The sequence below is a fragment of the Bufo gargarizans genome, chromosome 5 (genome assembly GCF_014858855.1).
Source record: "Bufo gargarizans isolate SCDJY-AF-19 chromosome 5, ASM1485885v1, whole genome shotgun sequence".
NCBI lineage: Eukaryota > Metazoa > Chordata > Amphibia > Anura > Bufonidae > Bufo > Bufo gargarizans.
Genome location: NC_058084.1, coordinates 34,184,964 through 34,209,939, shown reverse-complemented (window position 1 = coordinate 34,209,939; position 24,976 = coordinate 34,184,964). Strand labels below are relative to the sequence as shown.

The window sequence follows — 24,976 nt, the reverse complement described above, 5'->3', positions numbered from 1 at the left end:
GCGTTACTGGAGGAGGTTTTATGCTCTTATCTCTGACAGTAATAGGTTTAGTATTAATATGCCACATTAAAGCACATTCACGATGGTTGCCAGGCAAGCCAAGCCAGCAAGATTACTTATCTTCCTTTCATATAATTGCAAACAACGATTTCCAGTATGGAGCCAAGAGTGTGTGAAACAGCTGGAGAGGTGTTTGACCATCTGATGCCTTTTGTCAACCGAATCTGTATGGAAGAAACCTCCAAATTCCTTATTGGGATCATACAGAAGAGGTTGTCAATTGGAGGAACAAGACCCAGGGCCATAGCTGTTATCCTGAAATAAGGTCAGAGACAACTCTCTCCTTAAAGGGGTTCTCCATTTTGGTCAATCTCTACTTGTTAGAAGGGTTTGCTTCTCCATGGCTTTCCAGTTCTATTGGCCTCTATCTGTACTGATTCTTGTTAATCTGCAAAAGTATCTTAGGAAGAATTTGTGCCAAACCTGCAAGGAAAAGTGAGGGACAATGCTCATGTGAGGGTGGGCTGAAGACCATCCAGTATGAACATGATCAGCTGCCATGGTCTTCATCTAAATACTGATATCATTGGCTATTACTTTTATTCTGTGTTTGTGGTTTGTTTTATAGCATTCTTACCACTGGTATCATGTATTCATTAGTCATGAGCGGCAGGCGCAATATTCGAATTTGTGATATTTCATGAATATTTTGTAGAATATTCATCATATATTCAAGTATTCGTGATTATTTTCATGATTGCAAAAATCGGCAATGTAATATGCGAGTATTGTGCGTGCAATACAGACGTGGGTCACTTTTGCTACAATTTCCAAGCTGCTAGAAGTTTCCTGAGACTGGAGAAAATGGTTGGCACGGCAGAACATTACAATATATATATATATAGGCAGATAGAGTGCTCCAATATATTCGCGATTGCGAAATCGGCACTAATGATGCGAATATTTTGGCGCAACACGTGAAACTTCACATTTTAGCAGTTCTGACTACTTATTAGTGATTGGTGCACTAAGTATTGTTGTGACATCACAGCACTATGTCTGTAGCATGTATTTATGGTACTTTCACACTAGCGGTTTTCTTTTCCGGCTCTGAGTTCCATCATAGATCAGTTTTATCCCCATGCATTCTGAATGGAAAGAATTCCGTTCAGGATGCATCAGGATGTCTTCAGTTCAGTCACTGAACAGCGTTTTGGACGGAGGAAATACCGCAGCATGCTGCGGTGTTATCACCAGCAAAATTCCGGATCGGTTGCCGGAATTAATTTACATTGAAATGTATTAAAAATACCGCAATGTCGGATCCGTCCTTCCGGTCTGCGCATGCGCAGACTGGTAAAAATTTTAAAAAAATATATATAACGGATCCTTTTCTCCAGATGACATCCGAAGAGACGGATCCGTCCTTGCAATGCATTTCTAAGACAGATCTGGATCCGTCTACAAATGCTGTCCTATCACATGCAGATTGCCAGATCCTCACAACGCAAGTGTGAAAGTAGCCTAACACCCTGCTCTGCAACAGCTCCACTATATCAGGATATAACCTACACGACTATCTGTATTATATGAGCTATCTAACTATCTATCTAATGTAGTGTGGAAAGCGCAGAGCACAGCAATGACACTGCTGCCTCTCTCAGAACTCCATAACACTACAGAAAATGTCTGCTGGGGATTTTCCTATATAGTAAGTGGTAGGCAACTTTCCTATTGGTTGCTAGGGATGTTGCTAAGCTCAGACAAAGACATTGCAGCCTTCTCATTGGCCGACAAGCAAGAAGCAGGGAGGGATCATGGGTTCAGATAAAAAAAATCTAGAATATTCGAAAATACAAATATATATCACTATATTCTAAATATTTGTGAAGTGCCGATATTCACAATTAATATTCGCAATTCGAATATTCGCGCACAGCACTAGTATACATGTACTTTAGTAACCTGGACAGAAGTAGAGGGAGAGATTTTCCATCTTTATAATGGCCAGAAACAGGTCCACCTAAATAATAAAAACTTCCAGGACAGACTTGAAGGTCTTAGATCTTATGTGCTGATAACGTTCCAAGAACTGAGCACGGCATTGTTAATTCTACAGGACATAATTTCAGAAATGTGCTTGGTCTTCTGAATGACACATCACTCAAGGGAACAACTATAGACACATGGACTCAAAGACCTTTCTAAAGAATCTGACCAATGTCTCATGAGAACCATAAGAAGTAGTATCTACTATGTGAAGGATCCAGCACTGCATTTCAGTTTCTGCTATAAATAGGGGCACACCGGCTCTAGACCACATTTATTAACTAGATCCTGACCGCCCATAGACTATAAACATCCAGTGGTGGTTTTTCATCTCTGCACGGTTTTAAAATGTCCTTGCAGAGATCGTATCTTCTTGCTAATCATGCAGCTGCTGGAGCCCATGGTTAGTGACAGTTTCCCATCTCTGCCTATCCCATTGATCATTGAGCACTGTGTATAGAGATCAGGAAGCGGCAAAGCTGCTTCCTGCTTCGGTCCCAGTGGTCATGTGATCTCCGGAAGCCTATGCGAGCTGCTGGGTCTTAGCAGACCCAGTTCAGCTCTGCAGTGAGTTTGCACAATGATGTACAATCTCTCTGGGGGCTGTATTCCCCTTATAACTGGGGCTATTATGTCAGTCCCAGTTACAGGAGAAATCATCAATAAATGTAAAAAGAGAAAATTTATTTAAATGTCCCCCCCAAAGGTCTTGAATGACCTTATAGAGGGCACACAGTGTAAAATAATAAAGAAGTAAAAAATATATAAAAAGATCATAATAAAATAAAAAACACCACCACATGCCAAAACCACTGCTTCTAGCACCGGCGGTCCAGGCAACCATAACCCATTCATCCTGTGTATGAAAACAACTGTTATGGAAGAGGGACATAGTAAAAAAAATATATAAAATTTTGTGCTATTACCAAAAAATAAACAAATGTGAAAAACAGACTTTTTTCTTCCCCTTTTTTCTGGCTATAAAAAATAAAAACAATAAAAATACTAAAATAAAAATGACAAAAATAAAGCCCCATGTATCACCGAAAAAAGCTGCAAAAACTACTTACATAACTGAATAGAATTTTTTTTGTGCCTAGTCAGGAAAGGGGTTAAATGACCCAGTCTGGTTTTTAGACACTTTTGCCGCCATGGTTAAGAAGGGTGATGCCGCTTAGCGGAAACTGAGTATGGCTTAATATTCAGCAATGTGCTACAAAATTTTTGTGTAAAATTCTGCCAAAAAGTAAGCCAAGTAATAAGTGATTGAAACTTAGGAGAAGAGTTATCATATCCCCACCCCAGTTTTCTGGCATAAAAAAAGTAATATGCCATTGTGACAAAGTATTGCGCACAGACTGCCGGAGGATACACCTAATATATGATGAGGCATGAGCCTTTTCATAAATGAAGTGCATCCTCCAGCAGAGCAAGAGATATCAAGAATGGTGTGGAAAGCGTCGGTCTTGATAAATCTGTCATTTTAGAGAAAAATGCTGCCCTGTACCCTACCCACGCAACTGTCCCTACCTACTTGGACGATCTGCCCCAAAATGACGACCCCAACTGGTCGATGGTCCCTGACTAAGTGCGTGGCACCTACCCAAGTGGAGAGAGGGAAGACTTACCACAATTGAACAAATGCAGAGTGCACATTGAAGCAAGGTCAAAACCAGGAGATAACGTCAGAGGCAAAATCAGTATTGAGAAGCAAGGTCACAGAACTTACAGAGGGTGAGGGATTCAGAGAACCAGTATAACACGGCGTGTGAGGCAGGAAGACCAATCACGGGCACCTGTTGCCAGCAGCCTCCTGTTTAAATCTCCCTCTGGCCAAGAGCATGTGACACCGTCACCGAGCCTGATTGGCCCAACGTCCCCGCTCCTTGACAGGCTGAACAATCCTGGCTACACCGCAACAAAGAGAGACCAGGCTTGCCGGATCACAGTCGGGTAACTACGTGACAAAATCTCCCCCTTAGACTAGACAGTCTAAAGGTGCACCTTATTTATCAGATAGACCTGATGCATTTTGACGTTGTCTAAATCTTAGAGTTAGTAAATCTGCTCCAATGATGCAGATGTGAACTGAACCTTAGAGGGACATTGTGGTAAATGTAGATAAATGTAGAGTTACTCATCTAGGTACTAATAATCTACGTGCATCATATATCCTAGGCAGGGGTGTAGCTAAAGGCTCATGGGCCCTGGTGCAAGAGTGCAGCTTGGGCCCCCATTCCCTCAGTGCTATGGGGCAGGGGTGCACCTAGCCTTTCTGCTGCCTAAGGCAAAAATTGAAATGGCATCCCCTCATGCCGCATTCTCAGCCTAGCCCCTTCCTTCCACACTTGGAAAACATTACATACAGCGCTATAAAACATACAGGAGAATACAGCGCCACATACCTCTTACATCCAGTGATGTCTCCTCTGATGTAGATGTTCTCTTTCCTCTTCTCCATTCAGACCAGACCACCATAATAATTTATTTCAGCCATCTCTTCTCTCTGCAAAGTTTAAAAGTCGGACATTTTAGTTTCCTACTTTTCCATCATCCACCCGCTGTGCTCCCCAATACTATACTGCAGAAACAGTCCCCCTGAAAATACTAGTAGGACGCAGACAGTGCCCCCTGCAATAATTATTGACACACAGAAAAATAACTGCCCAGCCAATAGTGACCCTGGCACATTGTTAACATGCCCATGATAGTTATCATGTTATCCATAGTACACCAGTCGTAATAATTCTCCTTATAATGTGTGCCAGTAGAAAAATGTCCCCTAATGTGTGCCAGTACTAAAATACCCCCTTTAATGTGACCTAGTACACAAAATACCCCATTATAATGATTTAAATAATGAGAGAAAAGAAGAAATGAATCGCACATCCACTGCTAATGCTATGATCTCATCCCTGCGTTCCTGCAGGAGACAGCACTGAATAGCGCATGTGTACCACCTCCATGCTACATGCTAAATGAGGCATTTGAATACATTTTGATCAAAAGGCAATAAGCCCACTCACCACACCAAGGTTGCCTCTATGAGTGGGTCCTAACCTAAAATTGGCGCGGCGCTACACGGCGACCACCAGCGCTGTGGCGCCATCCCGGCCGGCGGCGGGACCCAGTGGCCAAACAGCACCCCTGCTACTTGACCATGCCATACCTAGCTCTGGGCCCCACCAACCAGCCAGAAAAACAGCACAGTGGCCCCCATGCAGCACCGCACCATGTGAACAGTTGTCAAAGCTCACCTGCTCTGAAGCTCACAGGAACTCCAACTGAGAGCATGATAGGCTAATTTAACCCCTACTACTGAATACTAGGCTAATTAAAATCACCTGGCTAGTGGAAGGAGTGCAGGTCCAGGGACAGAATTCTATGTATTAAATAAGGAGAGAAAAGAAGAAATGAATCGCACATCCGCTGCTAATGCTATGATCTCATCCTTGCGTTCATAGGACCCACTCATAGAGGCGACCTTGGCGTGGTGAGTGGGCTTATTGCCTTTTGATCAAAATGTACACAAATGCCTCATTTAGCATGTAGCATGGAGCTATTCAGTGCTGTCTCCTGCAGGAACGCAGGGATGAGATCATAGCATTAGCAGTGGATGTGCGATTCATTTCTTCTTTTCTCTCCTTATTTAATACATAGAATTCTGTCCCTGGATCTGCACTCCTTCCACTAGCCAGGTGATTTTAATTAGCCCAATATTCTGTAGTAGGGGTTAAATTAGCCTATCATGCTCTCAGTTGGAGTTCCTGTGAGCTTCAGAGCAGGTGAGCTTTGACAACTGTTCACATGGTGCGGTGCTGCATGGGGGCCACTGTGCTGTTTTTCTGGCTGTTGGTGGGGCCCAGAGCTAGGTATGGCATGGTCAAGCAGCAGGGGTGCTGTTTGGCCACTGGGTCCCGCCGCCGGCCGGGATGGCGCCACAGCGCTGGTGGTCGCTGTGTAGCGCCGCGCCAATTTTAGGTTAGGACCCACTCATAGAGGCAACCTTGGCGTGGTGAGTGGGCTTATTGCCTTTTGATCAAAATGTACACAAATGCCTCATTTAGCATGTAGCGTGGAGGTGGTACACATGCGCTATTCAGTGCTGTCTCCTGCAGGAACGCAGGGATGAGATCATAGCATTAGCAGTGGATGTGCGATTCATTTCTTCTTTTCTCTCCTTATTTAAACCCCTTTATAATGTGTGCCAGTACAAAAGTAATGTAACTGGCTTAATGTAAGCCAATTCAAAAAAATACCCCCTATAATGTGCACAAGTGAAAAAAATATTCCCTTACAATGTGCGCCAGTACAAAAATACCTTTACAATCTCTGCTAATACAAAAAATACCCCCTTATAATGTCTGCCAGTGCAAAAAAATGCCCCCTTATAATGTGCGCCAGTGCAAAAAATACTCCTTTTAATGTACACCAGTACAAAAAAATACCCCCTTACAATGTGCAGTAGTATAAAAAAATACCCCTTTACAATGTGTGCTAGTACAAAAAATATCCCCTTGTAATGTGAACCAGAGCAAAAAATGCCCTCGTATAAGGCTTGCCAGTGCAAAAAATACCACCCTATAATGCTTGCCAGTGCAAAAAATTTCCCCCTCTGTGTGCTAGTACAAAATGCCCTTATTTAGTGCCCCCAGTAGATGCTGCCCTCAAAAGTGGCCAACAGCATGGTGCCAAATAAAAAACAATAAACTGTGTGCCTTTTCTGGCCTGTTTCCTAAGCTGTATGCTGCCCAGCTCAGGCAGCGCCATGATGATGATGATGTCATTGCACCACCTGTGCTGGCCTCTGATAGGCTTCAGGCCTAGTGTCTGTAGCCTATCAGAGGTAACAGTGGAGCAGGGAGACGTCGCTCCCATGCCCGACTGCAGCATCTAACTGTATCGCCGTCGGTGGTGTGCCACTGACTAGGGGCCAGGTCACAATTGCGACTGCTGTGAACCCTACAGCTACGCCCGTGATCTTAGGGGGGTACAAGAGCCACTTGTAGAGCGGCCTCATCTGGAATATGCAGTTCAGTTCTGGGCACCAGTCCTTAAAAAGGATGCTCTGCAGCTGGAAAAAGTACAGAGGAGAGCAACTAGACTGATAAGGGGCATGGAGGGTCTTAAAGATTAAAAGAATTAAAGAGAAGAGGCATCTAAGGGGGGACATGATTAACCTATACAAATATATAAATGAGCCATACAAAAAATACAGTGCAAAATGCCCTCAAAAGACAAGGGGGCACTGCCTCCGACTGGAGAAGAAAAAGTTCAGTCTCTGGAAGCGTCAAAACTTCTTTACTGTAAGATCTGTGAACCTGTGGGATAGACTTCCCCAGGACGTGGTCACAGCAGGAACAGTGGACATTTTATAAAAGGGTTTAGATGAAATATTAAATGCAAATAACATTAATGCTTATGAAAACGTGTAGAAGTATAGGTCCCACTCTCCACCCTTAATTCGCATCCCCATCCCTTGGTTGAACTTGATGGGCTTGTGTCTTTTTTTCAACCATACAAACTATATAACTGTGTAACTTACAGCAGACATATGGTTGCAGTAATTTTTGCCATTTTTTTTTTTTTTTTTATGCCAGGGGAAAACCTTTAAAAACATGCCTCCCCCCCCCTCCCCCCAAAAAAATACAATGTATGAAAGATTAAGACTGTTTGTAAGGCATTATTATAGATTCTGGGGGAGCAGGCCAGCATTATACATTTTTGGTGGTGACGATGTGAATTGAGCACTCAACAGTCGCAACAAACTTTTTAGTAGCTCCAATGTAAGGTATCGGTTAAGTGAATGGTAAAATGCTGCCCTCTCGTGGCCGCAGTAGTAGTGTCACATAGAAAAAATATTCAAAACAGTTTGATGTTCACACGACAGAATTGACTGTGTATTCTGCTGTTTCTGCCATGGTTTTTCATTGTGAATGTTGTGTATCTCGGTTGAAAGGAGCTAATCTGTGAGCAGCACCCGCTATGGCTTCCAGCAGTGTCTGTCCAAACTGCTGGTCATGTGAAAGGCAGCATAGCCTTCCATTGAAGACAATGAAAGGTAGACTTCATGCTATGGCTGCCCCATTTTAGTGCAGAGTCTGCACCAAAATTCTGGCAGCTAAAGACTCTGTGTGAACAGGCCACGTGAAGGGGTGTTCTGGTCTTTAGGATAGGCCATCAGTATCTGGCCGCACCCCGCCGATCAGCTGTTCCGGAAACCGAAAACAGCTGCGGAACTACAGCACCTTCCATTGTATGTAGTGGACAGAGCTAGTGTTACTGCAATGCTGTTCCCATCAAAGTAAATAGGGGTTAACAGCCTGATACAATGAGCTTCACTGTTTCCATAACTTTTGAGATATAGAAACAACAGCTCACTATGAATGTGCCAAAAAGTTAAAAAAAAGTTTTGTTTTTTAAATAAAATGTGACCATTATCAGATAACTATTCTGAAACGCTGATGAGAACTGGAGTATCTGGTGGTAATTGTCACATTAGACGAGGCCACAAGCTGAATACATGTATACATGTCATGAGCACGTCAAGGTGTGTAATGCATTCTGCAGACCTGAGTAATACACACTGCAGGTGCTCAAGGGGTACGGCCACACGGTCAGGTTTCCTGACGCAGTTTTGGAAGCCAAAATCAAGAGTGAATTGTAAAAGTAGAGAAAGTGTAAAGGACGGATACGACTTCTCTTTTTTGAATTCCCTCCTGGTTTTGTACAAAAAGTGCACGGGTCTAGCTTGGAGCCTTGACCAAAATAATCCCAAAATATGTGGAGTAAATGGACTGATCCCTTATTGGGGATCAAAGGGAATAAAACTTAACATTTAATGGTAATAAGATTAGAATAAATGGCACAAAAAAGGATACAAAAATTAGACAAGCCCGGATGGGCCAAAAACAATTGCACGACAATACACCAGTGTAAAGAATGGAACGTTCTCACCCGGATAGTTGATAGACGGACAGGTCTGTATGGACGGAGCCTGGTTGGTGATGCCTCAGGGGAGAAGTCCGGTTCTTGGAGGGTGGTGGTCACTGGAGAGCGTGCATTAAGGATGGTACCAAAATTTGCTAGATGGTAGGCAAGGTCGGGAAAATTAGTCCCTAGTGTGTCCCTAATAGAAGGGGGAGGGGGCTAGTAGACCCTACCCAGCTATACGGAGTGCTATAGGGCATATTAGGGACACCGGCCCGTACCAGGGTTAGGTATCCGGACGGGGTCGCTCCTTGCGGAGCAAGCACTCCGTATAGGTAGGTAGGGTCTACTAGCCCCCTCCCCCTTCTATTAGGGACACACTAGGGACTAATTTTCCCGACCTTGCCTACCATCTAGAAAATATCGGTACCATCCTTAATGCACGCCCTCCTGGTTTTGGCTGTCAAAACTGCATCAGGAAACCTGACTGTGTGGCCGTACCCTTATTAAAGAGAGAGCTGCATGTGCAGTGACCCAGTGGATCACTGCTAAAGGTTAATTGTTTGCAAAAAGTTAAATGTGAAAGAACAGAATTGCACGCCTGTGGTTATTTGGGAAGATTGAAAAGTTTGCAATTGCAAATAAAATAAAAACTGAAAAAAACTTTTAAGCGGAGCGCCAGAAAATTGGCTATAGATATGATGAACTAGAAAAAACTGTTTTCACTAATATGTCGCATTTGAGCTGTGATTTCCTAACCACTTGCAATATAAACCAGCGTCCACTTTATTTCTCTCAGCACTCTGCTTCCATCCCGCAACTGATTCCTAAATATAAAGACTCATATAGACAACATATAAAAAAACACTCAGGGAGAGCAGAGTTCCTATTATATGTTGAAGTATGGCCTAGAGGTAGGGATTTACTCACGTCTTTGAGGAGGGTTAGCTTCACACCTCTTCTCCTTCATGAGGGATCGGTCATGTCAAACTAAGGCCTCTTGCACACGAGCGTATGACCTCGGAGACATACGGTCCGTGACCTGGCCATATGTCCCTGGGCGGCATTGACATCGTGCGCACGGGAGCACACAGCATCATAGATTACAATGATGCTATGCACGTCTGGCCGCCCGCGGGACTATTGCCCCGCACGGCATATGCGGGATCAATGCCGCTCCAAGAGATATGGCCCGCTCACGGACCGTATGTCTCGAAGGGCTTACGGTCGTGTGCAAGAGGCATAATTTAATCAGTTCTATGAGGAGGTAAAGTTCTAGACTTGATAGCGGTGAATCAATGGATGTCGTGTATCTGGACTTCTCCAAAGCATTTGACACTGTACCGCATGAAAGGTTAGTATATAAAATGAGAATGCTCGGACTGGGAGAAAATGTCTGTATGTGGGTAAGTAACTGGCTCAGTAATAGATAACAGGGGGTGGTTATTAACGGTACACACTCAGATTGGGTCACTGTCACTAGTGGGGTACCTCAGGGGTCAGTATTGGGCCCTATTCTCTTCAATATATTTATTAATGATCTTGTAGAAGGCTTGCATAGTAAAATAGTAATTTTTTCAGATGACACTAAACTGTGTAAAGTAATTGACACGGAAGAGGACAGTATACTGCTACAGAGGGATCTGGATAGATTGGAGGCTTGGGCAGATACAGATGTAGTAGAGTTAACACACATGCTTTATGAGACGCGTTATCTAAACTAAATGCGTTAGGCAAACACTTCAATGGCTTTTGTGTTTTATTATAGTAGATAGTGTAGGGACTCGCAAGACAAAGAGGACCCTTGTTGTGGGCTTGCGGGCTGGGGTGTATTGTAGTCAAAACTGTTAGACCAAAAGTACCCAATATTTTATGTACAATGAAATTGTACAGTGTCTAATCTTTTGCCTACATAAACCTTCAAATACCTCATCACACCTAATACATTAACAAATGTTTTCTAGTCCAGAATAACATGTTTATATGAGTGTGAGTGCAGACTCATCATCTATCCTCCTCTTTTCTTAGGTTTGCGCGGAGGACACATTACGATGGTTTACAATTTACCTGCTTGGGATTGTCACACATTGAAGAAGATGTCACCTCTCTATATATGTTTGAAGATTGATTTTGCAATACATACTATACTTTTCGTAAAATCATATGGTTTGGAAATAAATATAACTATGTGTTTGCATTGTCACTTGTGACCCTTGACGCTTGAAATAAATTATTGTGTAAGATTTCCTTTTTTTTATTTAAAATAAAGAGATCCACACAAGATTGGATTGTCCACAGTTTTTATCATTAAAAAAATAAAAATATAAAGGCTTCACATTCAGCCATAACTTAAATGTCCCAAAAATACAAATCAAGCTTCAAAATGCTGTGGGGTGAAAGGAACACGAACTTGGGCTGAAATAACACCCACATCACCAGGTGGATTGTACTGTTGGGGGATTGTGCTTTGTAGCGGGTACTGCGGGCGCCAAGAAGTTTGGGGGTCCTGTGAATACAGGGGCATAGGAAGACTGCAAGGGCGGATGTGAATTTGTGGCATGCTCGGTCCCGGTTATGGCTCAATAGACCGGGCATACACTCGCTGCTTCATGGCATCAACAAAGCAAAGTAGCTCCAGTGTGTCTGGTTTGGAGTCCATTATTGCGGCCACCGATGTCATAAAAATCATATACATGGTTGTTTTTTCTTGGGGCCACCCTTGGATCAGGGGAGCTAGGCCACCAAGCATTCTCTCCTCCTTACCTTCCTTCCTTCTCTTGCTCAAATACTGGATCACCTGGCTGTCAACCACTGCTCGAGTATCTGAGCGAGATGAAGGATTGGCCCTAGCCCTAGCCCCTCTTCTCCGCTGACCTTGCCTGGCCTGTGCTCCTGGACTGGAAGCAGTAACTCCTCCAGCTTCCACACCAGAACCTTCTCCCTGCAGTTGGTGAGTGGGTAGCTCCTGTGTGCTTAGATCCTCCTCACCGGTCACGGGACGTGGTGAATGTGGCCCAATAGAAGCTTGGTCCTCCTCATGGGAGCTGCTGCAATTGTGCCCTTCATCCTCAAGGTTGTCCACGGTGCTGAAATTGCGAAAGAAAGAGGATTAGTACACGATTCTTCTTGTGGAAGCATCACACATTATCTCTTCATAAATAAACTTATGAATATAAAACTACTTTGTAGCCAACACAGGTAGCATATACTGACGGCCTTAATTCCGAAATAGGCCGCAGAAATTGTAGCTGGCGGGTATACATATATGTTTTTGTACGCAAACCGCCATCACCACTATGACCCTTTCATTGGATTAATTCACGGCACACTTGGTCACGACATGAATGCCATCTTGTCTTTACTCTTTGAACTGTTAAAACACAACATACACAAAAATACATTTTAATATACATATTTCCCAAAAAATAATATTAGTACTATACTAGAATGGCACAGTAGATTTTGAAATAACGTATACATTACTGGGGACTGACCTTTATATACTTTGGAAGCGTGTACATGTGATTTTGCTGGATCTAAACATAATATTCAATCACGTAAGAAATCACTGATGTGCTTTACAATAGAGGCAAAAAGTGAGTAGTGTATAAGACACAACATAAACTTCCTACAAATTCTGCAATTTTCCAAGTTTATTATCCAAGCAAGTACTGAGGGGAGGTACTTCTTTGTAATAAATTTATACCCCCCTGGATGTCCCCCTTCATAGTTGTGCTGATCATTACACAATAGGCCTGCTTCCCCAATGTGCCCTTGCAGACGAGTGTGCCCATGCTGCGAGTCTGCAGCGCAGCGCCCGGCCTGCCAGGGGTCACATAGCATTATATTGATTTATGATCTTATGTTACCCCTAACAGTTCTGGAATGTATTGGATAACACTGACATAATGCTGCCAGTGTTATCCAATACATTCCAGAACTGTAAGGCCTCTTTCACACGGGCGTCACGTTTTGGCTCAGGATGCGTCCCGGGTGCATTGCGGCAAACCCGCGCGAGTAGGTACGCAATTGCGTCAGTTTTGACTGCGATTGTGTTCAGTTGTTCAGTTTTTATTGCGCGGGTGCAATGTGTTTTACACGCGCGTGATAAAAAACTGAATGTGGTACCCAGACCTGTACTTCTTCACTGGAGTTCAGGTTTGGGTTCAAGGTTGTGTATTTGTAATTATTTTCCCTTATAACATAGTTATAACTCACCTTAATCCACTTGTTCACGCAGCCGGCATCTCTTCTGTCTTCTTTCTTCAGGACCTGGGTAAAGGACTTTTGATGATGTCACTGCGCTCATCACATGGTCCATCACATGATCCATCACCGGGGTGATAGATCATGTGACGGACCATGTGATGAGCGCAGTGACGTCACGACAGGTCATTTTCCTTCTGCACAGCAAAGATGAAGACAGAAGAGAAGCCGGCTGCGCGAGCAAGTGGATTAAGGTGAGTTATATTATTATTTTTTTATTTTTTTTAACCCCTCCAGCCCTATTGTACTATGCATTCTGTATTAAGAATGCTATTATTTTCCCTTATAACCATGTTATAAGGGAAAATAATATAATGATCGAGTCCCCATCCTGATCATCTCCTAGCAAACATGCGTGAAAATCGCACCGCCTCTGCACTTGCTTGCGATTTTCATGCAGCCCCATTCATTTCTATGGGGCCTGCATTGCGTGAAAAACGCACAAGGTAGTGATGCGTAAAAATCACCGCTCATGTGCACAGCCCCATAGAAATGAATGAGTCCGGATTGAGTGCGGGTCCAATGCGTTCCCCTGACGCATTGCACTCGCGCGGAAATCTCGCCCGTGTGAAAGAGGCCTAAAGGGTTAACATAGCATCATAAATCAATATAATGCTTTGAGACCCCCCACAGTGCTGGGAGGTCTGGCCGGGAGCTGCACTGCAGATTCGCAGCAAGACCAACGCTTATCTGCAAGGGCCCTATAGCTACGCTGCTGCATAAAATGTACACAGAAATCTACTTAACAAAAAGTAAAAACGCAAGAATCTTAGTAGTATACAATAAGTAGTCTTACTTAAGTCACGCCGCTTTTTTGAATTTGCCTTCTCCCATTGGCTGGCCATCATATGTTGCGCCACCTCCTCCCATGCCCGCTCCTTGGCTACACGGTCACGGTAACCGTCACAGCGGGTGTCCCAGATTTGGGGTCTTTCTTGGATTTGTGTGATGAGCTTCTCCACATCCATCTTCACTTTTCTGACATGCAGCTACTGAAGGCCTCGGGGACTTTCCCGGTCATCTGCTCTGCCAATATTTGTTAACAAGAAGCACATGGCAAAGGTGGGCTGGCCTGAACCTGAAGAACAGGTGGTTCCGCAAAAACGCAAGACAAACGGATGACATACGGTTGCATTCCGTATGTATTCAGTTTTTTTGCGGACGCATTGACTTGAATGGAGCCAAGGACCGTGATTTGCGGACAATAATAGGACATGTTCTATCTTTTTGCGGTATGGAAAACCAGAAATACGGAAACGGAATCCACACGGAGCACCTTCCGTTTTTTTTGCGGACTCATTGAAATGAATGGTTCCGTATACAGAACGATAAAAACTACCCTTATGCGGAACGCAAAAAGACGTTCGTGTGAACGAGCCCTAACGCGGACAGCCCACCACTATGTCCGTTCCGTTGCTCCGCAAAAAAAATAGGGCATTATTACAATGGATCCACAAAAAAGACGGATCCGCAAAAAAACTGATGCCATACAGAACGTCATCCATTTTTTTTGCGGATCCGCAATTTGCGGACCGCAATACACATACGGTCGTGTGCATGTAGCATGTCTTGGAAAAAAATCAGACATGCACTATTTTTTTTGCGGAGGAACGGACATACTGATGCGGACAGCACACGGTGTGCTGTCCGCGTTTTTTGCGGACCCATTGAAATGAATGGGTCCGCATCCTATCCGCAAAAAAAAGGATTGGACACGGAAACAAAATGCGGTCGTGTGCATGAGGCCTAAGGCTCATTGCACACAACTGTATGTATTTTGCGGTCAACAAAAAACGGATCTGCAAAAAATACGGATGAGGTCGGTGTGCAGTCCGTATTTTGCAGAATCGAACAGATGGCCCCTGATAGAACAGTCCTATCCTTGTCTGTAATGCGGACAATAATAGGACATGTTCTATTTTTTTTTGCGAATGGACATACGGAAACGGAATGCACATGGAGTAATTTACGCTTTTTTTGTGTACCCATTGAAATGAATGGTTCCGCATATGGTCCGCAAAAAAAAAAACGGAACAGACACGGAAAAAAATACGTTCATGTGCATGAGTCCTTACGATGACTGAACAGTCTGGCAGATCAAATCAAGAATTGAGATATTTGATTTTATTTATTTGACTTTTATTTATTTCACTGATTTACTAAACTATCTGAGGCCAGGTTCACATCTGTGTCATGTTTTTGTTAACTGCTTCAGTCTAGGAAGAAAATGGCTGGATCCCTCCTATAATGGACCCCAGTGTCGCCCAACAGATCTCATTGGCTATAATGGGGTCCGCTGATCGAGATATCCATCTTTCTGCCAGACAAAAAGTGCAGCATACTGTGATATTTTGTCTAGCATTTTTGCTGGAATCTGCCAACGCAAGAGAAAAACCACAGCGCAGCGTAGTGCTTTCCGCAAATGTTTGCTGCACTGGAATTAGATGCTACTGGGTTTTGTTTTAGAACGGTTTCACAAATCTCCCCCTATATTCTCTAGCAATTAACAATGTGCCCACTAGGTGGGGCTCTAATACTTCACTATACGGTAGATCTATTTGTAAAGCTTCTGCATCTACAGACTCGTGGCCAGTGCTGGTCTGGGGCCTTCGTTCTGTGCTCATTTGTATTTTAATGGATTTGTATCTGTTTTCACAGCAGAAAGTCTGAGCATAAGGCTACTTTCACACTCGCGTTTGGTGCGGATCCGTCATGGATCTGCACCGATAATACAACTGCATGTATCCGTTCAGAACTGATCCGTTTGTATTATCTTTAACATAGCCAAAACGGATCTGTCTTGAACACCATTGAAAGTCAACGAAGGACGGATCCGTTTTCTATTGTGTCATATTGTGTCAGTGAAAACGGATCCGTCCCCCTTGAGTTAAATCTGCACCTCATCATTTAACTCCTTAGATGCCTCGTTCAATGCTGATCACGAAATCAGAGAGACACATTCATCTCATCAGGGGTTAATCTGGTGTTAAAAAAATCTGGTGTTAAAAAAAAAAAAAAATACTCTCCTCATCCACTTGATCGTGAAGACGCCGTCCGCTACCGCCTTGATCGAATAAAGCCCGCCAAAGGATCTGTGGTGGGCATGATAGCTTCACCACGTGGACCACAAAGCACGAGGAGATTCGGCTTAGTGGTGAATCAAATTTTTCCTGAAATTCGGATGGAAGTCCACTTAAGATACTTCGATTCGCTCAACACTAAGCATCAGAAAATAACCTGCAGGCATTCTGGTAAAGCATCTGGACGTTTATGGCCTATCCATAGGATCCGTCAAAAATGTCCGACCGATAATTACTGGTCCCACGTCTGGGACCTGTTCTGCTCACTGCTTTTGGAGTTCCGAAAATAGCCGAGCGCCCCCTTTAAATGCACTTGGTTTTATAAGACTTTTATTGCATTTTTGTGTCTTCTAGGGATTGTGTCACGGATGTAGTAGGGGAGAACACCAAAAGACAACAAGAAGGAAGAGGAAAGACACTAGGCCTCACCGCTAGGGAAGGAAAAGGGTCACCACCTATAAAACCCTACTCCTGACCCGAACTCCTATCCGTATGGGCACGATGGTAGAGATACCCATACACAGGAACCTGGAAAACCCTGGTAACCCTCGGATGCCCTAAAGGTCATGACAGGGCAGAGACAACCCATTCCTTCCCTGTTGAAGGAACCAGCGTCTCGCTGAAGCCTAATAAACAACCGGGGGGGAATACAAAACACAACAAGCGGAACACTTAACTTCTGAGGATGATAGATGAACAGGACTTCAACAAGAACCACACTCCAGCTCTTCCAAAACCAAATAAAGCTATCCAGAGCAAGGAGTGATAGGTAAAGTCAGACTAAATAGGGGGAGGTAAAGGTCACATTATCCACACCTGAACAGGAGGTGTGGACATAGCAGCAACACAGACAAAATGAAACCAAAAGAGGCTTTCAGATCACTCATGTGCAGTCAGTCTTTCAGACCTTCTAACACCTGTCAGCGGTGTGACAGATTGTTTCTGGAGTTGCTTCTATAAAAAATGCTTTTACATAAAGGATAACTCCTCCAACAGATTTTGCAACTGATCATTTTTAGTACCATAGGCAAAACTAATTTGGTTGCCACAGCAGGAGAGTGCATCCTTTGGGTCACAGACAGTGGCAGTGCATCTTATAAAGGGAATACTAGAGAGCGCTTCCATAATGGAAGTGCTCAGTAGTCTGCAGAAGGAGGGGGAGTCTGGAGAGGTCTGACTGGGGGGGTATGGAGGTCTGACTGGGGGGGTATGGAGGTCTGACTGGGGGGGTATGGAGGTCTGACTGGGGGGTCTGGAGTGTATAATGGGGGTCTGGAGGTCTGATTGGGGGTCTTATTGGGGGTCGGGAGGTCTAATGGGGGTCTGATTGGGGGTCTGGAGGTCTGATTGGGGGGTCTAGAGGTCTAATGGCGTCTGATTGGGGGTCTGAAGGTCTGACTGGGGGGTCTAGAGGTCTAATGGGGTCTGATTGGGGGTCTGGAGGTCTAATGGGGGTGTGATTGGGGGTCTGGAGGTCTAATGGGGGTCTGATTGGGGGTATGGGGGTCTGATTGGCGGTCTGGAGGTCTAATGGGGGTCTGATTGGGGGTCTGAAGGTCTAATGGGGGTCTGGAGGTCTAATGGGGTCTGGAGGTCTGATATGGGGGTCTTATCTGAGGTCTGATATTGGGTCGGGGTCTTACATTGAGGTCTAATGTGGGTCTGATCTGAGGTTTAAAACTGGGGTCTTATATGGGGTCTGACATAGAGGTCTAAAGGGGGTTTAGTCTGATATTGGGGGATCTCATTTAGGGTTTTATATGGGGGTCTGATCTGAAAGGAAGGTGTTTTTTTTTTTAATTACTAGCGCACCCTGTATGACCCTGTATGTTTTGTAGCGCTGTATGTAATGTTTTCCAAGTATGTCTTTAAAGGGGTTGTCCGCTTTTTTTTTTTCGTACGAGCGCTGCCTTTTCTGCTCTGTTTACCTGCTCATCACTGCAAATGCGAAACAGAACAGAACAGAGAAAGCAGCTCTCATATGAGCGCTGCCCTCTCTTCAAACAGCTGGGGGCGCATAGGGCATTACTACTATGGAGGGGGCACAGAGCCAGAGGGCATTACTAACACAGTGGGCATTATTACTGTGAAGGCACAATGGGCATTATTACTGTGAAGGGTGCACAATGGGCATTATTACTGTGAAGGGGCACAGTGGGCACTATTACTGTGAAGGGGGCACAGTGGGCATTATTACTGTGAAGGGGCACAGTGGGCACTATTACTGTGAAGGGGGCACAGTGGGCATTATTACTGTGAAGGGGGCACAGTGGGCATTATTACTGTGAAGGGGGCACAGAGGGCATTACTAGCACAGTGGGCATTATTACTGTGAAGGGGCACAAAGAGGGCATTATTACTGTGAAGGGGGCACAATGGACATTATTACTATAAAGGGGGCACAATGGGCATTATTACTGTGAAGGGGGCACAATAGGCATTATTACTGTGAAGGGGGCACAGTGGGCATTTTTATTGTGAAGGGAGCACAATGTGCATTATTAATGTAAAGGGGGCACAAAGAGGGCATTACAACTGTGAAAGGGGCACAGAGAGGGCATAACTACTCTGAGAGGGCACAATGTGGGCATAACTAGTGTGAGTGGGCACACATCTGTACAGAACTACTGTCAAGGTTGTACAATGAGGGCAATACTACTGTGAGGGGGTACAATTTTTTTTAAAGTATTGGGGGGGGGGGGGGGGGCGGAGAAAGGACCCGCCCCAGGAGCCAAAGCTACTAGCCTGAATAGAATCTAGCAGAACAACTGGGGAGCTCTCTGGATCCATGTGAGGACTGGTTCTAGCTTTGTTAGAAAGAGATTATCATGTACTATATGATGTCCGATTTTCATGGCATAGAGGGCTAAATAAACAAATTATAATTCTAGACAAGATCGTTATAAAAAAAAAGGTCACAATTCCAAGTCTTTAAGAACTTGACAGAAGACATGTTGAAAAGGAAGCAATATTTTCGCATGTAAACACTACAGTACATGGCATGGCAGTGATGCTCCATGAGCCCATACAGATTGTGTAAAGTGGTTTTATGTAAAGTGTATACACCATTACCATTCCTATACCCTGCTACTGTCTTTGATAACCTAACTATAATGTCATCTGTGTATTTATTCCAGGTCCTTTGTCACTGTACATTCATAATCTTTTTATGTAACTGTTATGTTCATGTAATGTGCCTGGTTCACCAGCAGATGGCAGCGGATATGGCAGTGACATCTGTAGATAGAATGGAACTTACCATTCCATTCTCCCCCTTTTGGTCAGAAGTGAGCTAGTCCTGTTTTCTACCAAGGGAGGGCCTGCAGGAAGTTCTAGGTCAGTTGGTCTAAGCTAGCTTTGGAAACAGACGTGTCAAGTAGTGTTGGGCGCGAATATTCGAATCGCGAATATTAATCCCGAATATCAGCACTTCGAGAATTTGCGAATATTTAGAATATAGTGATATACACTCACCTAAAGAATTATTAGGAACACCATACTAATACGGTGTTGGACCCCCTTTTGCCTTCAGAACTGCCTTAATTCTACTTGGCATTGATTCAACAAGGTGCTGATAGCATTCTTTAGAAATGTTGGCCCATATTGATAGGATAGCATCTTGCAGTTGATGGAGATTTGAGGGATGCACATCCAGGGCACGAAGCTCCCGTTCCACCACATCCCAAAGATGCTCTATTGGGTTGAGATCTGGTGACTGTGGGGGCCATTTTAGTAGTGAACTCCTTGTCATGTTCAAGAAACCATTTTTCCAGCTCGAAACCAATTTTGGTGAGCTCGTGCAAATTGTAGCCTCTTTTTCCTATTTGTAGTGGAGATGAGTGGTACCCGGTGGGGTCTTCTGCTGTTGTAGCGCATCCGCCTCAAGGTTGTGCGTGTTGTGGCTTCACAAATGCTTTGCTGCATACCTCGGTTGTAACGAGTGGTTATTTCAGTCAATGTTGCTCTTCTATCAGCTTGAATCAGTCGGCCCATTCTCCTCTGACCTCTAGCATCAACAAGGCATTTTCGCCCACAGGACTGCCGCATACTGGATGTTTTTCCCTTTTCACACCATTCTTTGTAAACCCTAGAAATGGTTGTGCGTGAAAATCCCAGTAACTGAGCAGATTGTGAAATACTCAGACCGGCCCGTCTGGCACCAACAACCATGCCACGCTCAAAATTGCTTAAATCACCTTTCTTTCCCATTCTGACATTCCGTTTGGAGTTCAGGAGATTGTCTTGACCAGGACCACAACCCTACATGCATTGAAGCAACTGCCATGTGATTGGTTGACTAGATAATCGCATTAATGAGAAATAGAACAGGTGTTCCTAATAATTATTTAGGTGAGTGTATATTGGTAGTTTCTAATATTTTAGATTTTTTTTTCATCAATAACCTCCCTTCTTGCTTGTGGGCCAAGGAGAAGGCTGCAATGTCTTTGTCTGAGTTTAGCAACATCCCTAGCAACCAATAGGAAAGTTACCTACCCCTTGCTATATAAGAACCTCCCCAGCAGCCATTTTCTACAGTTTTTTTAAGTTCTGAGAGAGAGAGAGCAGTGTTATTGCTGTGCTCTCTGCTTCCCACACTACATTAGTTAGATAGCTTATATAATACAGATAGTTAGTGGGAGATAGTCAGTGTAGGTTATATCCGTATACAGTGTAGCTGTTGCAGTGCAGGGTGTTAGGTAGTGTGATAGGTTCTGCTGCCATACATACATGCAGACCTGCTAAAATGTGAAGTTTCACGTATTGCGCCAAAATATTCGCATCATTAGTGCCGATTAGAGCAATCACGAATATATTGGAGCACTCTATCTGCATATAAAGCCATTTTTAATGTTCTGCCGTGCCAACCATTTTCTCAAGTATCAGGAAACTTCTAGCAGCTTGAAAAATTTAGCAAAAGTGACCCACGCCTGTATTTTGCGCGCATTACGCGAATATTACATTGTCGATTTTTCACAATCAAGAAAATAATCTCGAATTCGCAAATATATGATGAATATTAGCCCAAATATTCGTGAAATATCGCAAATTCGAATATAGCCCCTGCCGCTCAGAAGAACTATTTCTGAATGGAAGAAGTTGTCATGGGGGTCAGGGCCAGATGGTGAAGAAAAGGTAAAGTAAATGATTCCAATAAGAAAAAACATTACCAGTGAGTCACTAGATTGAAATTTTAAATTTATGTGGCCATTTATGTATGAGGAACACGGGGGATCCATAACTATGTAGGGAGGAGCACATGGAGGGTAATACTGTTTGAACTACATACACAGGGTGGTATTACTATGTGAGGGGCACACAGGGAGCACTATTGTTATGTGGGGCACAAAAGAGGGCACTACTACAATATGGGACACACAGGAGCACCATTAGTGTAATATGTGACAGAAAATGGGGCACTATTACCATGTGGTGCTCTAAGGACAATTTGTGACTGGAAGAAGTCATGGTGGTCAGGGCCAGATGAAGAGAAAGGGAAAGTAAATTACTCTGATAAGAAAAGTCATTACCTGTGAGTAACTTTTTAACTTTACTGTATTTACTTTTGACAGCTTTATACTCTGCAGAGCTCATGTGTGTAGAATTGCTATGTGACCACTGTGTGATAGTCTGTGGTGTATACATACTGTATATGTATATAGATTTAACCTTAGTATAGTAGTTTTATTTGGCAAAAAGTGTGAGAGAGGCACATTATACACGTATATAGACATTAATGTTCATGATGGCCATACTGTATATGGGGGGGGGGGGGGGGGGGGTAGAGTTTATATTTCTATAGGTACAGTTTTTATTATAAAGTAGTATCCAAGTCTACTGTGGTATGCTGTCTTCAATATATTTTTGGGGGTGGATCAATACATATGACTTGTGCCCCTGATCATTTTAGATCCTAGCAGTGCTTCTGTTAACAGCAAAACTGGCTTTGTCCCCCATAGCAACCAATCACAGCTCAGCTTTCATTTTTCCAGAGCAGTTTAAGAAATGTAAGCTGAGCCCTGATTGGTTGCTGTGGGCAGTAACTCTAGTCTTGGACAATTTGGTGAAGGAGGGCCAATTATTCAGTTCACCGAATGAGGCCGTGTTCACACGTGGTGCATAAACTGTGAATTTTAAGTGCGGATGCTGCGCTGAAGATCTACCATATGGTATAATACATAATTTCACATGGTGTGAGGGGGGGGAACGCACTAATATAGCCCTTTCACCCATCACATGTCCCTCCTAACCACCAATGATGCTTTGTCACTAAGGTTGGTCATAACCTTCCTCCATCCCAAGGTCACCATAGGTTCCCTAACTACCCAACATGGGTCACTATCACTAGAAAAAATATCTGCCCAGTGATAAAGGCAGGAACATTTACTGGTAGATTAGCACACTATAGATGTAAATAATCCCGTGAGGATCCCTCCTCAATGTCCGGGATCCTACATTCTAGGAAAACATTATCTATCCTTGTCAGGCTGAGGCAGGGGCCCCATATGCTCCAGTAGTGGCACAGCAGGAACAGCTTCACTGCTGAAAATATCACAGACGTATTGTGGTATACTGTGTATTACATGCGGTTTTATAGCAATTATTTTTGTGTTATACAGACGTAGTTCCAGGAAATGTTCCTAGAGTTGCTTCTATGAAATATGGCTTTTGCGTTAACATGTTCTGACTGGTGTTGGAATTGTTCATTTTTAGTACCATAAGGGGGTCACCGCGGGGAAGCTGTGTAATTGGAATTGCAGACATGGTATATTTCCAGTTCTAGGAAATGTTCCTTGAACGGTTTATATGGTATCACACATTTATCTGAGATTCTGAATGTTGTAATGTCCCATTGACGTTAACCACACAAGTCAATCCATCTCATGCCAGTATGTGCCGAGGTATTCTTCTTCTGGAGCCATACTTCTAGGACAAAATAGCTCCTTACATACAGAATGTGATGGAACAAGCCACAATTTTATTTCTGTAAGATTTCAATAGAATTGGAGGCATATGGCGGTACAACAGAGACCCTATGTACAGGAATGGGAGCCTTATTACTACTCGGTACAAAAGAGTATAAGTAAAAAGGGTTGTCCATAAAAGAAAATTAAAAGGCATACAATAAAGCTGGGGCAACACTGAGATCTTGGCTGTGGCACCTGTCTTACAACCAAAAAAGTTCTGTGTAGCAGTGCATCCATTGAACTGAATGGTGCCGAAGTTCTACCAGCAAGTTGTCATGACCAAGACCCAAGAATTACAAAAATCCAGCAGTCTATGTTTTTTTTTGTGATTCTGGTGTTGCAGTTGTGGCAACTTGGAAGTTGCACTGCGGTCCCCATTCAGTTCCACAGCTTCACAGCAATCTTTAGGTTATATGATGAGTGTCATGGCCAAGATCGCTGTGTAGCCCCAGCCTAGAAAAGAGCAAATCTCACCCTTCTGAGGATTGTTCTTCAATACGGTGGCTCCTTAGCAGGTTCGTAGCTATAGCCTCATGGGCCCTGGAGCAAGAGTTCAGTTTGGGCCCCCGCTACCCTCAATACCGTTTCCTAACACCACCAGACCCTTGCACGCCCACCATGCCCAATGGCAGAATCTCACTGAGAAAATACATTTTAATAAGACATAAGTGCATAATAATAATAATAATAATAATAATAATAATAATAAGGATGCCATCTAAAAACATATGGGTTAAAGGGGTTGTCTCATCATAGACAATGGGGGCATATCGCTAGGATATGCCCCCATTGTGTTATAGGTGCGGGTCCCACCTCTGGGACCCGCACCTATATAGAGAACGGAGACCCAAAAGTGAAGGAGTTGCATGGGCAGCTGCCCTCCATTCATTTTCTATAGGGCTGGTGAAAATAGCTGAGCGCTGGCTCGTCTATTTCCGTCGAGCCCATAGAAGTGAACAGGAGCAGTGGCCGGTCATGGTCGGTACGCTCCCATTCACTTCTATGGGAAGCCGGCTTGGTGGTGGCCGGACAGGAGTCCTCCAGCCACCACCTTACAGGGCTCCGTTCTCGATATAGGTGGGGGTCCCAGCGGTGAGACCCGCAAGTATAAGACAATGAGGGAATATCCTATCGATATGCCCCCATTGTCTATGATGAGACAACCCCTTTAAAGGGATAATTGACTTAAAGTTAGGCTGCTACGTTATGCCTGTGCTTTGCATTGAAAACCGCAGATCTGCAAAGCACCAACTGTTGGAACACAATATCATGGTGCGGACGTGGACCCATTGACTTCAGTGTGTCCGCGTTCTACAAGAAATGGCCAAAGACCGGACATGTTCTATCTGTTAAGGGGCAGAGGCATGGATCCAAAATCCCAGTGGAACCACAGCCATATGAATGTAGTTTACATTTAAGTCAATTCTAAAACAGGGATACATCAGAAGGCAAGGTAGTGGCAGTGTACCCCCCAAACTGAGGTGACATGCTGTACAGTCACATTACAGCAGTGTCACTCACACCGTGACTATAACCCAGTAGAACCCAGCCCCATTCCAGGCCAGCACAATCTGGGGAAACCAGTAGAAACTGGCCACTTTGTACACAGACTAGAAGCAGCTAGGTCCTGGGCCCCTGGCCCTGCGTGCCTACCAGCCTATAGCAGGAGTCGCCCGCCCTTCATTG

The 24,976-nt window shown here is 44.0% G+C and overlaps 1 long non-coding RNA gene across 1 annotated transcript; it reads right to left on the bottom strand.

The window, feature by feature from the left end:
- Positions 1-11,694: 11,694 nt before the first annotated feature.
- LOC122937738 lies at positions 11,695-14,219 on the bottom strand. The gene is made up of 3 exons (XR_006389906.1): positions 14,042-14,219; positions 12,193-12,349; positions 11,695-12,065 (listed from the first exon to the last, which is right to left on the bottom strand). It is a non-coding gene; the product is annotated as an uncharacterized LOC122937738 (long non-coding RNA).
- Positions 14,220-24,976: the final 10,757 nt, after the last annotated feature.